General features: G+C 39.2%; 1 protein-coding gene across 1 annotated transcript in view; it reads left to right on the top strand.

The window, feature by feature from the left end:
- SNRPE (small nuclear ribonucleoprotein polypeptide E) overlaps positions 1 to 13,687 on the top strand; it is a 28,711-nt gene extending 15,024 nt beyond the window's left edge. The window contains exon 6 of the transcript XR_013997208.1: positions 13,367 to 13,687. The gene's annotated coding sequence lies outside the window, so the exon portion shown is untranslated. The remainder of the gene's footprint in view (positions 1 to 13,366) is intronic.
- Positions 13,688 to 14,062: the final 375 nt, after the last annotated feature.

Genomic DNA, 14,062 nt, shown 5'->3' with positions numbered 1-14,062 from the left:
GGGCTCTCACAAAGTTTTTTTTTTTTTTATATATATATTTTACTGATTTTTTTTTTTTTTTTACAGAGGAAGGGAGAGGGACAGAGCCAGAAACATCGATGAAATAGAAACATCGATCAGCTGCCTCCTGCACACCTCCTACTGGGGATGTGCCCGCAACCAAGGTACATGCCCTTGACCGGAATCGAACCTGGGACCCTTCAGTCCGCAGGCCACCGCTCTCTCCACTGAGCCAAACCACTCAGGGCTCTCACAAAGTTTTTGATGGAAAGGAAAAGCAATCTCCCTCTGGAAGATGCACTTATTGAGCGGGATTTAAATCCCAGGCTTGGAGACTAATTTATCACACTCCTCAAGCTTGCGTGGCCCCAATGGGTCCCAGAGGTGCCAAGTTAACAGGAGGGCCACTTTGGCCGTGAAGCGGTCGGTACCCCTACGTGAGTCCCAACTACTAACTGGCTAAACCACACATCACCTAAGGGAGCTTGTGCACCCCCAGGATGTCTTCCTTTGTGGACCCTTTGAACACCAACTCCATGACAGACGCCCCCTGGAACTTCTACTTCTCCACTCCGGGCCTTGGCCTGTCCCTGCACAGACAACTCCCAGTTCAAGGGACAGGCCCACAGGAGTGGGAATAACTTCCACAATATAACTTCCTCTACAAGAGCCAAAGAGCCATAGGCCTAATCCTAGCAGGTATAGGTGTAACCCTTTGGGTAGCATTCACCTATCATGAGGCAACCTTACCCAGTCTAACTCAAGCCATAGATGACCTTGTTCCCAATACAGGGGAGGGAATTCAAGAATTCCTATATTCTTTACCCAATGTAGTTCTAGACCAGGGGTGGGCAAACTTTTTGCCTCGAGGGCCACAATGGGTTCTTAAACTGGACCGGAGGGCCGGAACAAAAGCATGGATGGAGTGTTTGTGTGAACTAATATAAATTCAAAGTAAACATCATGACATAAAAGGGTACGGTCTTTTTTTTCAATAGTTTTATTCATTTCAAACGGGCCCACGGCTGTTCTAGACAATAGACTTGCCCTAGACTACCACCTAGCTAAACAGGGAGGTGTCTGTGCAGCCATTGACAAAACCTGTGTCACATGTAAGGTCAGGCCAGATTAAACTTAATCTTAAAAAAAAGAATCTATGCCCTAACCGGTTTGGCTCAGTGGATAGAGTGTCGGCCTGCGGACTCAAGGGTCCCAGGTTCAATTCCGGTCAAGGGCATGTACCTTGGTTGCAGGCACATCCCCAGTGGGGAGTGTGCAGGAGGCAGCTGATCGGTGTTTCTCTCATTGATGTTTCTAACTCTCTATCCCTCTCCCTTCCTCTCTGTAAAAAATCAATAAAATATATTTTTAAAAAAATCTATGAACAGGTGACCTGGCTTCGTAGATATAACCAAGAAACAGAGTCCATGGTCATCTGGAATGTGATTTAAAAGGCTCTCCCTTCTTTCACCTGCTCTGTGCACTCCTTGGCCCATTAATAACTCTTCTCCTCTTATTATTTGTAACATGCCTCCTTAATCTGCTCGGTAAGTTTATATGTTCTAGGTGACAACAGTGTCATGTAAAGATGATGACACTGCAAGGATTCCAGCCCAGACCTCGACATCCAGGGGATATGGAGCTCGGACCCTTAGCTCAGGCAGAAAGAGATTTCGATCCCAGGCTAGGCAGGGATCGTCCAGTCTCAGCCTGAAGCAACTACAGACTGACCAGCAACCCTCATCTTCCCAAATGACTGTGGGATTGAAATCTCACAAGGGGGTTTATGAAGCAGGAAAGTTGGAAGGGAGTAAAGGCCTCAATCTCTACCCCTCCCCTTTTCCATCCCTGCTGGACATCGCAGACCTGACTTACTGACCACCTGTTCCCTGCTTCCTTCTCCCCAATTTCCTGTAGTTGAGACAAAAACCAGTCTCCATCAGATTTGGCAGCCATATTGACCTAAGTGTGTAACAGGGCCTTATATCTTTATAATACATTTGTGTGCAATTTCAGAACACACCCGCCTGCCCCCAATCACCATGGCAGTTCCGGGAGGACCAAACAAAAATCGCTATCTGGAGAAGAGGGTTCAGGACGGCAGTCACCCCACCAGCGTCAGAAGCGAAGGACCACACTATCCTCCTTCCCCTTTGCCTACATTTAATAAAAGCCTTCCCCCCAGCCCAGCCAGTGTGGCTCAGTGGGTGAGTGTTAACCTTTGAACCAGGAGGTCATGGTTCGATTCCCCATCACGGCACATGCCTGGGTTGCAGACTTGATCCCCAGAAGGGGGTGTGTAGGAGGCAGCTGATTGATGATTCTCTCTCATCATTGATGTTTCTCTCTCTCCCTCCCTCCCTGAAATCGATAAAATATATATATATATTTTTTTTATTAAGAACTTTTTTTTAAAATATATTTTATTGATTTTTTACAGAGAAGAAGGGAGAGAGATAGTTAGAAACATCGATGAGAGAGAAACATCGATCAGCTGCCTCCTGCACATCTCCCACTGGGGATGTGCCCGCAACCCAGGTACATGCCCCTGACCGGAATCGAACCTGGGACCCCTCAGTCCGCAGGCCGACGCTCTATCCACTGAGCCAAACCGGTTTCGGCAAAAAACATTTTTAAAAAAGACAAACTCACTAAAGCTTACTCAAGAAGAAATAGGGTGCACATTAACTTCATTTATTTTGGTGACCATTTTTGCGATATATACAAATATTGAATCATTATATTGTACACCTGAAACTAATACAATATATGTAAATTATCTAAATTTTTAAAAGATGAAAAATAATAGGTAACCTGTTAGCTATATAGCTATGAAAGAATTTGGGTTGGTAGTTTGAAATCCCACAAGCACTAGGCTCAGATGGTGTTACTAGTGAATTCTACCGTCCATTTAAAGAAGGGAAGAACCCCAACAAAACCAGTTCCTCACAAAGTCTTCCAGAAAGCTAAAGAGGGCAGAGTATTTCCTTGTTCTAGGAAGCCAATTTGTGTATTTCTCCACACGAGGAGACTATTTTTTTACTTTTGATCTTTACATTTATGTAAGTAAATTTATTATTCAGGAGAGCGCCCAGATTATTTTTTAAAAAATATTTTTATTGATTTCAGAGGAGGAGAGAGAGAAACATGAATGATGAGAGAGAATCATTGATCGTCTGCCTCCTGCACACCCCCCACTGGGGATGGAACCCACAACCTGGGCATGTGCCCTTGACCAGAATCGAACCCGGGACCCTTCAGTCTGCAGGCTGATGCCCTATCCACTGAGCCAAACTGGCTAGATCCCCAGACTATTGTTCAAAAGGCAAGATCTTGCCCTGGCTGGGCAGTTCAGTTGGTTGGAGCACCCTCCTGTATACCAAAAGGTTGCAGGTTCGATCCTTGGTCAGTGTGCATACGGGAGCAACTGATTGATGTTTCTCTCTCTCTCTAAAAATCAACTAAATAAAAACATATCCTCGGGTGAGGATTAAAAAAATATATAGGCAAGATCTTCTCAACATTTGCACACAGAAGCATTGACAAAATACAACATCCATTTCTGATAAACTCTCAGCAAATTAGGAAGTAATTTATGTAAAACCTACATGAACATCATGTTTTATGTTGAAAGATTGAATGCTTTCCCTGTACAATCAGGAAGAAGGCAATGATGTTCAACATTGTACTGAATGTTCTAACCAGTGCAATGAGGCAAGAAAAAAAAATAGCAAGCCAAGAGAGTAATAGGAAATGGATTTACCCTCCTGCCTGTGACAACTGAAAAACTAGACTAAATAAATGAAACAATGGTTTTCAAGACATTGGACTTAGGGCAACTAAGTGTAGCAATGATTGATGAATGGAAAACAAACACATACATCCTGTCTGAAAATAGATTCCAGGATGAAGGGAGGTGGAACCAAGGTATAGTCCAGACCAGACATTTCTGAATTAAAGAGGGAACTGGGTTAACTGGGCGGCCAAGGCAGCCAGAGTTCTCAGGACAAAGTATCAAATAGAGAGATGCAGAGTACTCTGGGAGAGCACTTTTCCAGTTTTCAGCTGAGCACATGCAGCTGGAGAAGAGGAGAGAAATCAAACACTTGGAAATAAGCAAAAGGAAGTGTAGCCCGTCTTTTCAGTGTCTAATGGACTTTGTCAGGAAGACTGTATTTGGGTCTGACTTCACTGTGCACCATCTGTAAAGCCCAAACTCTGTTACCTGTAAACTTGCCAATTTCCATCCAGTAGGAAAGATAACCCCCAGTGTTGTAGCTGATTGTTCTGAAGCTCACTTACCAGTGTGTATCTAAACTAGCAATCTTAACCTCGCATTACTTTTTAAAAATAATATATTATTTTTGTAGATATTTTAAATATCTATAAATACACAGTTCTACATGTAAACACACAGTTCCTTCAATACTCTTGGAACCAGTTTTAATCATCATTCTGTGCCCATCAGTAATGAGTTAATAAATTTTTGGCATAGCTTCATTCTGTTACTTGGGTCAGAGCCATATTTTACACTTTGTATTTTTGTTTATTTTTTTTTTTTAACATTTTTATTGATTTCAGAGAGGAAGGGAGAGGGAGAGAGAGATAGAAATGTCAGTGATGAGAGAGCATCATTGATCAGCTGCCTCCTGCACACCCCCCACTGGGGACCGAGCCCACAACCTGAGCATGTGCCCTTGACCAGAATCGAACCTGGGAACGTCCAGTCCGCAGTCCAACGCTCTATCCACTGAGCCAAACCAGCTAGGGCCATATTTTACACTTTTTAAATATTTTGCTTTGATATGATTCCACTGAGATGCCTACGCAGGCATTTCTTCCAGAGCCAACTAATGAGTACTAGAAGCGCAGCTCATGGGATATTTAAGCCCATCGGTACCTTTTTTATTTTTATTTTATTTTATTTTATTTTTTTGCCCCAGAGCAAATCCCAAGAGGAAGTCTAACTTTACTCTTGATTCTCTATTCCTGATCCCATGCTTTTATTTTTGTTTCTGGTTCTTGACCAGACTTGGTTCTAGTTATGATTTGCACATTGTTGATAAGCTGTTCTCAATTGGTAACAGCAACAACTGGGGATCTGATTTTATGGCCTGAACATTTATTTGGTTATCAATATCAGCATGATGGGGATTTATACTCTGTTACCTAATAGATAACAGTTTATGGTTTGTTATTCTTTCTTCTTTCTGAATGTTTTCCTATTAGGTCAAATCAATTAAGAAGATGTTCTGTGTACACTGAAAAGGAAAATCCCTTTGAGATTGGGACTGATCAGATTTTGTGTTCTGTGTTTACTTTGACCCATAGCTGCCGTTGTAGAAGTAAAGCTGCAAGCTTTCTGTGAGTCTTTGTGTCTGTATGTTTGCCTCTTATTATATGAAATTGCAACATTTACTTATCTCTGAGTACATTCATAAATTACACTCTTCGTTGACACAATACAAAGCCACGTACGCAATAACCCCTTTTTACCTTGTCACCTCTTGATGGCTTTTTATCTTGTCATCTCTTGATTCGTATGTAGCTCTATACCAGTGATGGCAAACCTATGACACGCGTGTCAGAGGTGACACACGAACTCATTTTTTTGGTTGATTTTTCTTTGTTAAATGGCATTTAAATATATAAAATAAATATCAAAAATATAAGTCTTTGTTTTACTATGGTTGCAAATATCAAAAAATTTCTAGATGTGACACGGCACCAGAGTTAAGTTAGGGTTTTTCAAAATGCTGACACGCTGAGCTCAAAAGGTTCGCCATCACTGCACTATACGAATATGTTGTGTGCGTTTCTCCAGCATTTTGAATTGTTTTCAGTGGGAGAGGGAATGGGACTGCCAAATAAAATACAAGACACCAGTTGAACTTGGATTTCAGATGGACAATAAATTTTTTAGTATAAATATGTTTGAAATTCAAATTTAACTGGACATCTTGTATTTTTGTTTGCTAAATTTGGCAACACTGTTTGGAGTAGGAGTCAATCCAAATAACCTAGACTACCACTACTGGAAACAAACATCTTTTTCTTTCAAATTCTCGATCTTTGGCTGGAAAGTTCAGGCATTTAGATTAATAATTTTTTAAAAAGATCATTCTTATTTGTTTTTCTGGTTTTGAAGAGAGTATCTCTTTTTAGTTTATACTCCTAGTCTTTGAGGTTTATATAAAGTTAGCTCTTGCTGTACAACAATCTCTCTCTCCTCTCCAAAAACACACAAAAAGCAAAAACAACTCAGCGGCCGAAAACAATAACTATTCCTGGGCCATCTGGACCGTGCGACTTGTCTACATTAGCTCAGTGGATCTCTGCATCTGTGGCCATTTGGCAGATTGGTTAGCAGTTGATGATCTAAGATGACCTCACTAGCATGTCTGGTGATTGGCAGGCTGTTGACCAGAGCAATAGGGGTGACTACTGACAGGGCTACATGTCTCTTGTTACCCATCCAGTGAACTCTAACACACAAACACTTTTCATTACTTTGTTTTTTATATGCTAAAGCTGAAGGAAACCGCACAGCCAACCCAGATTTAAGGAGTAGAGAAATAGACCTCACCTCTTTTTGGCATGGGAAGAATTTGTGACCATTTTGCAATCTATCACAAGTATATACTATCCATTCTTATGTTTTTAGAAACTACCCCCCAAATTTTAATCCCATGCCTAATTTTTCATAGTCTAAAGTAATCATGATCTGGCCATGGCAGAGCAAGCAGTATTGAATGTGCCCCTTCCCTACACATACTACAAACCACTAGAAAACTGGAAAAAAAAACATGAAATAACTTTTCCAACATTGATCAATAGGCAGCAAAGGATTACGACCCCTGAAAGAACAGAAACAAACAAGCTGAGTTCTGTGATCATCCTGGCTTTCGAGAAGCACTTTCTGGACCAGGGTACCGGGAGGGAGAACCCAGTCAGAGTGCAGTGAATTTCTTGAGGGGACAGAGGTTAGGATTTGGAGAAGCTGGGGCGGTTGGAATTCATGTAGCAGAGTATCAGAGAAGAGGTAGCTACATAGAGAAAGACTTCTAGAAATCTGCACTGGGTTTGTTTTTACTGAATACCAGTCTGTGCATTAAATAGGGTAAAGCTCCTTGAAGCTGGGCTAAGAACTACAGAGGGTCCAGGGCACACATAGAGTTGGGAGACATTTGAATTCCAACCAGCCAGAAAGGAGAGAACTTCTAAAGAGCTGGGACCTTCACTAGAGACTGCGGAAAGGTCAAGCCTTATTAGTAGGACCAAACCAGTCCTTGAGTAATGGCTACTGTAGACCAACTCTAACAATGCTTAGAAATAATCTTGAAAGAATCCTCAAGGAATTTAACTGCCACTTAAAGAAAACTCAACACTCTTTAAAAGAAGGGAATAGCCCAGCTCAGCGGTTCTCAACCTGTGGGTCGCAACTCCTTTAGGGGTCGAACAACCCTTTCACAGGGGTCGCCTAAGACCATCGGAAAACACGTATATAATTACATATTGTTTTTGTGATTAATCACTATGCTTTAATTATGTTCAATTGGTAACAATGAAATTGGGGGTCACCACAACATGAGGAACTGTATTAAAGGGTCACGGCATTAGGAAGGTTGAGAACCACTGGCCCAGCTGGTGTGGCTTAGTGGTTGAGCATTGACCTATAAACCAGGAGGTCACAGTTTGATTCCCTGTCAGGGTGCATGCCTGGGTTGCAGGTTTGCTCCCCAGTAGGGGGCGTGCAGGAGGAAACTGATCAATGATTCATCATTGATGTTTCTATCTCTCCCTCTCCGTTCCTCTCTGAAATAAATAAAAATATATATATATTTTAAAAGGCAACAAAACATATCACTCATCACTATGTCCAACATTCAGTTAAAAATATTAGTATACCAGGTAGCAGGAAAATGTGACGCATAACCAGGAGAAAAAAATGGTTAACAGAACAGATAAGAAATGATAGAGATGATGGAATTAGTAGTACAAATTTTAAATTTTATTTTAAATATACTCAGGGATTTAAAGGAAAATAATGTGAAGAGATAAATAAAACATTTATTGTGAATTAGAATGTTTAACTTCCTCTTCAACAATACAAAAGAACTTTAAACATTTCAACTCCAATTACTCCCTTCTAATTTTAAATGCTAGTGTTATCATGTATTTCAATGATATCTTGTCTTTCTTAATTTCATAAAGCATTTTTTAAAAAATATATTTTATTGATTTTTTACAGAGAGGAAGGGAGAGGGATAGAGAGTTAGAAACATCAATGAGAGAGAAACATCGATCATCTGCCTCCTGCACACCCCCTACTGGGGATTTGCCTGCAACCAAGGTACATGCCCTTGACCAAAATCAAAACTGGGACCCTTGAGTCCGCAGGCCGACGCTCTACCCACTGAGCCAAACCGGTTAGGGCTCATAAAGCATTTTTTTTAAAAATATATTTTATTGATTTTTTACAGAGAGGAAGGGAGAGGGATAGAGAGTTAGAAACATCGATGAGAGAGAAACTTCGATCAGCTGCCTCCTGCACATCTCCTACCGGGGATGTGCCCGCAACCCAGGTACATGCCTCTGACCGGAATCGAACCTGGGACCTTTCAGTCCGCAGGCCGACGCTCCATCCACTGAGCCAAACCGGTTTCGGCCATAAAGCATTTTTATAGTGTATGTGATCAATGTTCGTTTGGATGTTCGTATTTATTTATTTATTTTTAATTTATTTTTGTTAATCCTCAACCAAGGATATTTTTTTCCATTGATATTTTTAGAGAAGGTGGAAGGAAGTGGGAGGGAGGGAGAGAGAGAGTGTAAGAGAGGAAAAGAGAGAGAGAGAGAGAGAGAGAGAGAGAGAGAGAGAGAGAGAGAACGAACCATCAATGTGAGAGAGATACATCAAATGGTTGCCTCCATTGCATGCCCTGATGGTAGCTGGGGATTGAACTGGAGACTCTTTGGTATGGGGGTTGACCCTCTAACCACTGAACACACCGGCCAAGACAGTATTTATCATTTTGTTCTTCATTATTGTCTTTCATCTCGGACCACCCACCTGTTGTAATCTCTTTTTTTCTTTTTCTGCCTAAAGTACACATTCTAGAATTTCCTTTCATGAAGATCTGTGGTGGCAAACTCTGCATTTGTTTGAATATCTTTATTTGAATAATATTTTCATTTTTAAAATATATTTTCACTGGTCACAGAATTTTAGGTTGACAATTATTGCTTTCAGCACATTAAACACATTAAAAATATTACTTCACTAACATGTAGCCTCAACTGTTGATAAATCATCTGTCATTCTAATTATGACATGTTTGATAGTAATCTCTTTTTCTAATGGCTGCTGCAAATGTATTTTCTTTTGCTTTTGTTCTGTAATTTCCTTGTTGTGGGTCTCTGGGTATAACTTCCTTTTTACTTATGCTGTTTGGGCTCCATTGGATATCTTGCATCTGTGAACTGAGTTCTTTCTTTTGTTCTAAAATAGTGTTAGGCTTATGTCTTCAGTTCTTTGCTCTATTTTTTTTCTCTCCTTCTTCTAGAACTTTAAGTAGGCATTTGTTAGATCCTTGCACTATATCCTCTATTGTCTTTTTTATAGTTGTCATCTTTTCTTTTTGTTCTGTGTAATTTTTTCAGATCTGTCTTCTAGTTTACCATGTTTGACCATGTCGAAAGACATATACAGGAAATTTAAGCCCACCTAGACAATTTAAAATTGATATATTACATTTTTATAAGTTCTTTTGGTTTCTTTTCAGATATATTGACTTTTAACCATATTTTCCACCCTCTGTCTTATTTCTAGAAATGTATTAAACATACTTTTAAAAATACATATTTTTATGGATTTCAGAGAGGAAGGAAGAGGGAGAGAGAGATAGAAACATCAATGATGAGAGAGAATCATTGATCGGCTGCCTCCTGCATGCCTCACACTGGGGATGGAGCCCACAACCCGGTCATGTGCCCTGACTGGGAATCGAACCATGAACTCCTGGTTCATAAGTTGACACTCAACCACTGAGCCACGGTGGCTCGGCAAAAAATACTTTTTCTTTTCTACTTGGTGCCTGGTAATTTCAACATCTGATGTGTTTGCAGCTTTTTTCTATGTTTTTTATTTTTACTGTTGACAGTACTACAGTGGTGGAATGTTTGCAGTTCTGATTTTTCTGTCATTTCTTCTGGCTCTTGCTAATGGTGCTTTGTTTCCTGGTGGTTTTAGATTTGTTTTGTGTTTTTGTTGTCTTGTGTTGTTTTACTATGAACTGATTTTTAACATTTTCTTTGGGAAGTCGTTAAGACCTGGGATGAAGATGAGTTCCAGGGATTTGCTTTAGCTGCTTTTGGGCACCTGAGGGCATCATTGTACTAGGGCTACTTTAAACCTAATTCTTGGATTTAGATTTTTTTTTTAAGTATCCAGATTGTATGTATTTGTACTAATGTTCATTAAAACCAGCTTGTGGGACCTATGTAATACTCTTTGTAATACTTTAAGCAATAAAAAAAACAACTAGCTAGTGGTTACAGATTCTTAGGAGATATAATCTCCTCGTTTCCATCTGAGCGTCAAGTTTCGAGATGAGCAATTTTTGTTGGAGACCCTGGTGATGATCAGTGTCGTGGGGAAGTGGATGATGTCTACGTTGCCTCACACTGAGAGTGTAATGCTCTGGGGACTCAGCTTTATGGGGGTTAAGGGAGAATCTTCTTTTAGATTCTCTATGTTTAGATGCTCCTGGGCTTTGATTTCTAACATGCATGCCACACACTATCAAAAGTGAACCCTAGCCCTGACCGGTTTGGCTCAGTGGTTAGAGCGTCGGCCTGTAGACTCAAGGGTCCCAGGTTTGATTCCAGTCAAGGGCATGTACCTTGGTTGCAGGCACATTCCCAGTGGGGAGTGTGCAGGAGGCACCTGATCGATGTTTCTAACTCCCTTTCCCTCTCCCTTCCTCTCTGTAAAAAATCAATAAAATATATTTTTTAAAAAGTGAGCCCTAAAAAACAAAACAAAACAACGACAAAAAAGTGAACCCTAAGCTCTTCCAGTTTGGTAGGTATCTCCCACATTTCACTTCAATCTTACTTCATCATATTTTGTTATTCAAAATATACTCCCCCCCCCACACACACACACACATTTTGACACCTGAAATCAGTATGCACCTTGAAATGATAGTGTCCTATAATCACTGTCAGCCAGGGTCAGGCATAAAATGGATGTCTTGTTTATGTGTGTATAACTATCAAAGTAAAGCATTAAAATGTGCAGGATGAACATCAGTGGCTTGGAGGAAAATCTTGGGGCTGACAGAGGAGGATTCTTTTAACCCTTAGGAATCAAATGTCTGTGGAGTGGAGCTACCCTGACATATTCAGCACCATTCCTGAACTGTGAGTCAGAGGTAGGTTAGTGCTCTGTAATTACACAGTCCGGCTTCAGAGCCCAGAGTCAATGGTTCTTCATTCTTTTAGGGATTATTTTATGAAATAATACATCACCAATTGTTCTTGATGGCACAGAGCATTGCATAGGAGAGTAAGATGAAACGGGAGGAGCTTTTTGGCATATATGAAGTGAAATGCTACTGTTTATGTGATTACTAAGTCTAAAAGATAACCTTCAGTAATTATAAAAGTTTTACATGACAAGAAAGCATTATGTCATAGTTTTACAGCATTTTCTCCTTTCGTGGTAGTAAATAAAGCAATGATATCTCTCTCAATACATGTAATACATTAAATCATCTTTTCTTTCTTGTCAGCTTCTGAGTACATTTGAGACTTTTTAAATATCCAGTGATTTTAGCAGGTGCTGTAGTCCTCTAGTGCCTAGTCTTCTATACTACCAGAATGTAAGCCTTTCATTACTTTTATAATAAAACCACACACATTATTTCCAAAAAAAATTGTTTGGTTTTGAGTCTTTGAGAAGGAGAGAGAACGAGAACTATAGTAAAAGGAAAGTTCTCTAGGATAAGAAAAATTTTAGCATGTTTGTGTATTACCTCCTTGTTTCTCATATTTTGTGTATATTTTCTCTCTTCTTGATCAGATTTGCTGGAGGCTTATCTATTTCAGAATGTGTGCATAATCACGTTTTTATTTTCTAATTAAGTTTGTTTTGGTCTTAATTATTTCCATTCTTCTATTTACTTTTGGGGATTTTGTTGTTGCTTTTTAAAATATATACACATTTTATTGATTACAGAGAGGAAGGGAGAGGGAGAGAGATAGAAACATCAATGAAGAGAGAATCATTGATCAGCTGCTTCCTGCATGCCCCACACTGGCCAGGCTGTTGTTGCTTTTTATATCTTTTCTCTCTCTCAAGAAATATAATATTTTAAACTATACATTTTTCTCTAAATTTGGCGTTGACTTTATCACAAAGATTTAGGGAGGCTGGCATTTTCTTTTTAAAATATTTAACTAATAATAATTAATAGTATTTTCTGTACACTTTTATAGCCCACAAAGCTTTCTCTTTTCACATTTTCCTCTCTTTTTGTTTAAGTTCTAATTTGTGGATATTTGTTTATTTTACCGGTGACTGGGGACTATTAGTACTATTAGTACAAGAATACATTTAAGCCAATTAATGTTAATTGTAAACAGAAAATATATCCCATAAAATGTTTTCCTTTATTGTCTTTAATGAGATTTTTCTCCATAACCTAGGATGCTCAGTTTATATTCATTATTTGTAGAATATAAAATCTGAAATAATGTTCTGCATTATGAATTGTGTTGTTCAGATTCTCCATGCCTTTATATATTATCTGCTTAATCTGTCATTGATATTAGAGGATTAAAATCTCCCACTATATTTGTATTTTTATCATTTTCTCATTATAATCCTGTTAATCTACATTATATATTTAGCTGTCGTGTTGATTTATATCAATCCTTTATTATATTTCATTATTACCTTTTATTGCATACAATAACTCCACCTGCCTTAAGTGCTTTTTTATCCTAAGTTCTACTTTATCTAACATTAATATTGTTATCACTGCTTTCCCTTTTTATCAGTTTAGTTTATTTTTGCCTATTCTGTGATGTTTAGCCTTTCTAGGCATTTGGCTTTTAAGTAGCTATATTAATAACTTATTATTTAATTGATTTTTAAATAATTTATGCTTTTTTGCCTTCTAATAGCAAGATATAGACTGCTCAGAATAATTTTAACTGTTATACTTGGTTTTGCTTACTTTCTATTTTATGCTTCTGTGCAACTGAATAAAAGAAACCGCATTTAAGATGAAGTCAGGAGGCTAGAAGGAGGAACTCTCATGTGCTACCACTAAATGTCAATTACTCTCCCCACCAGGAAGAAACTACCTTGCATTCCCAATAAGAAGTGTCTATTTTCACTACCCCAGAAGGAGGAAGGAAGGTTTTCTTGTTGCCCAGCAACAAACTCAGCCAATAGGAACTATTGCAACTCAGCCAATGAGAAACCATCACCACTCTGAACTCTCTTTTCTCTGTTGGAATTTCATTCAAAGCATCCCCTCCCAACTTCCTGCATTTTTCACTATAAAATAACATTCCTCCTCTTTGTTGAACTTGCCTATAATTTTTTGCTAGAGCATGCTTGTCCCTAATTGCAATTCTCTGATATTTCTGAATAAACCCAATTTTGCTGGTGAAAATAACTGGCTGTTTTATTTTTAAGATGAACACTTCCTAACTCTCATTTTTCTTTTAGTTCTGCCTTTTCTATGGATTTCACTTTGTTTCCTTTTGCCTTTTAAATGAATTTGGAAGGGAAAGTTAGCCACTTAAAAAACAAACATTTATTATCTTACTCAATTTCTGACAGTTGGGAATCTGGGAGTGGTTTGGCTGGGCAGTTCTTGCATAGGGTAGATCACAAGGTTGCAGTCTCAATGCTGCCTGGTGTTTGAATCTTCTGAAGACTTGGCAAGGGCTGCAAAGTTTGCTTCCAAACTTGCTTCTAAGCTCACTCACATGGTTATTGTCAAAAGGCCTTAGTTCCTGGAGGCCTCATTCCTTCCCACAT

This window comes from Myotis nattereri, assembly GCF_964212035.1.
Source record: "Myotis nattereri genome assembly, chromosome: 18".
Taxonomy (NCBI): domain Eukaryota; kingdom Metazoa; phylum Chordata; class Mammalia; order Chiroptera; family Vespertilionidae; genus Myotis; species Myotis nattereri.
Note: the sequence above shows the minus strand (reverse complement) of the source record. Positions and strands in the feature narration are given on the sequence as shown.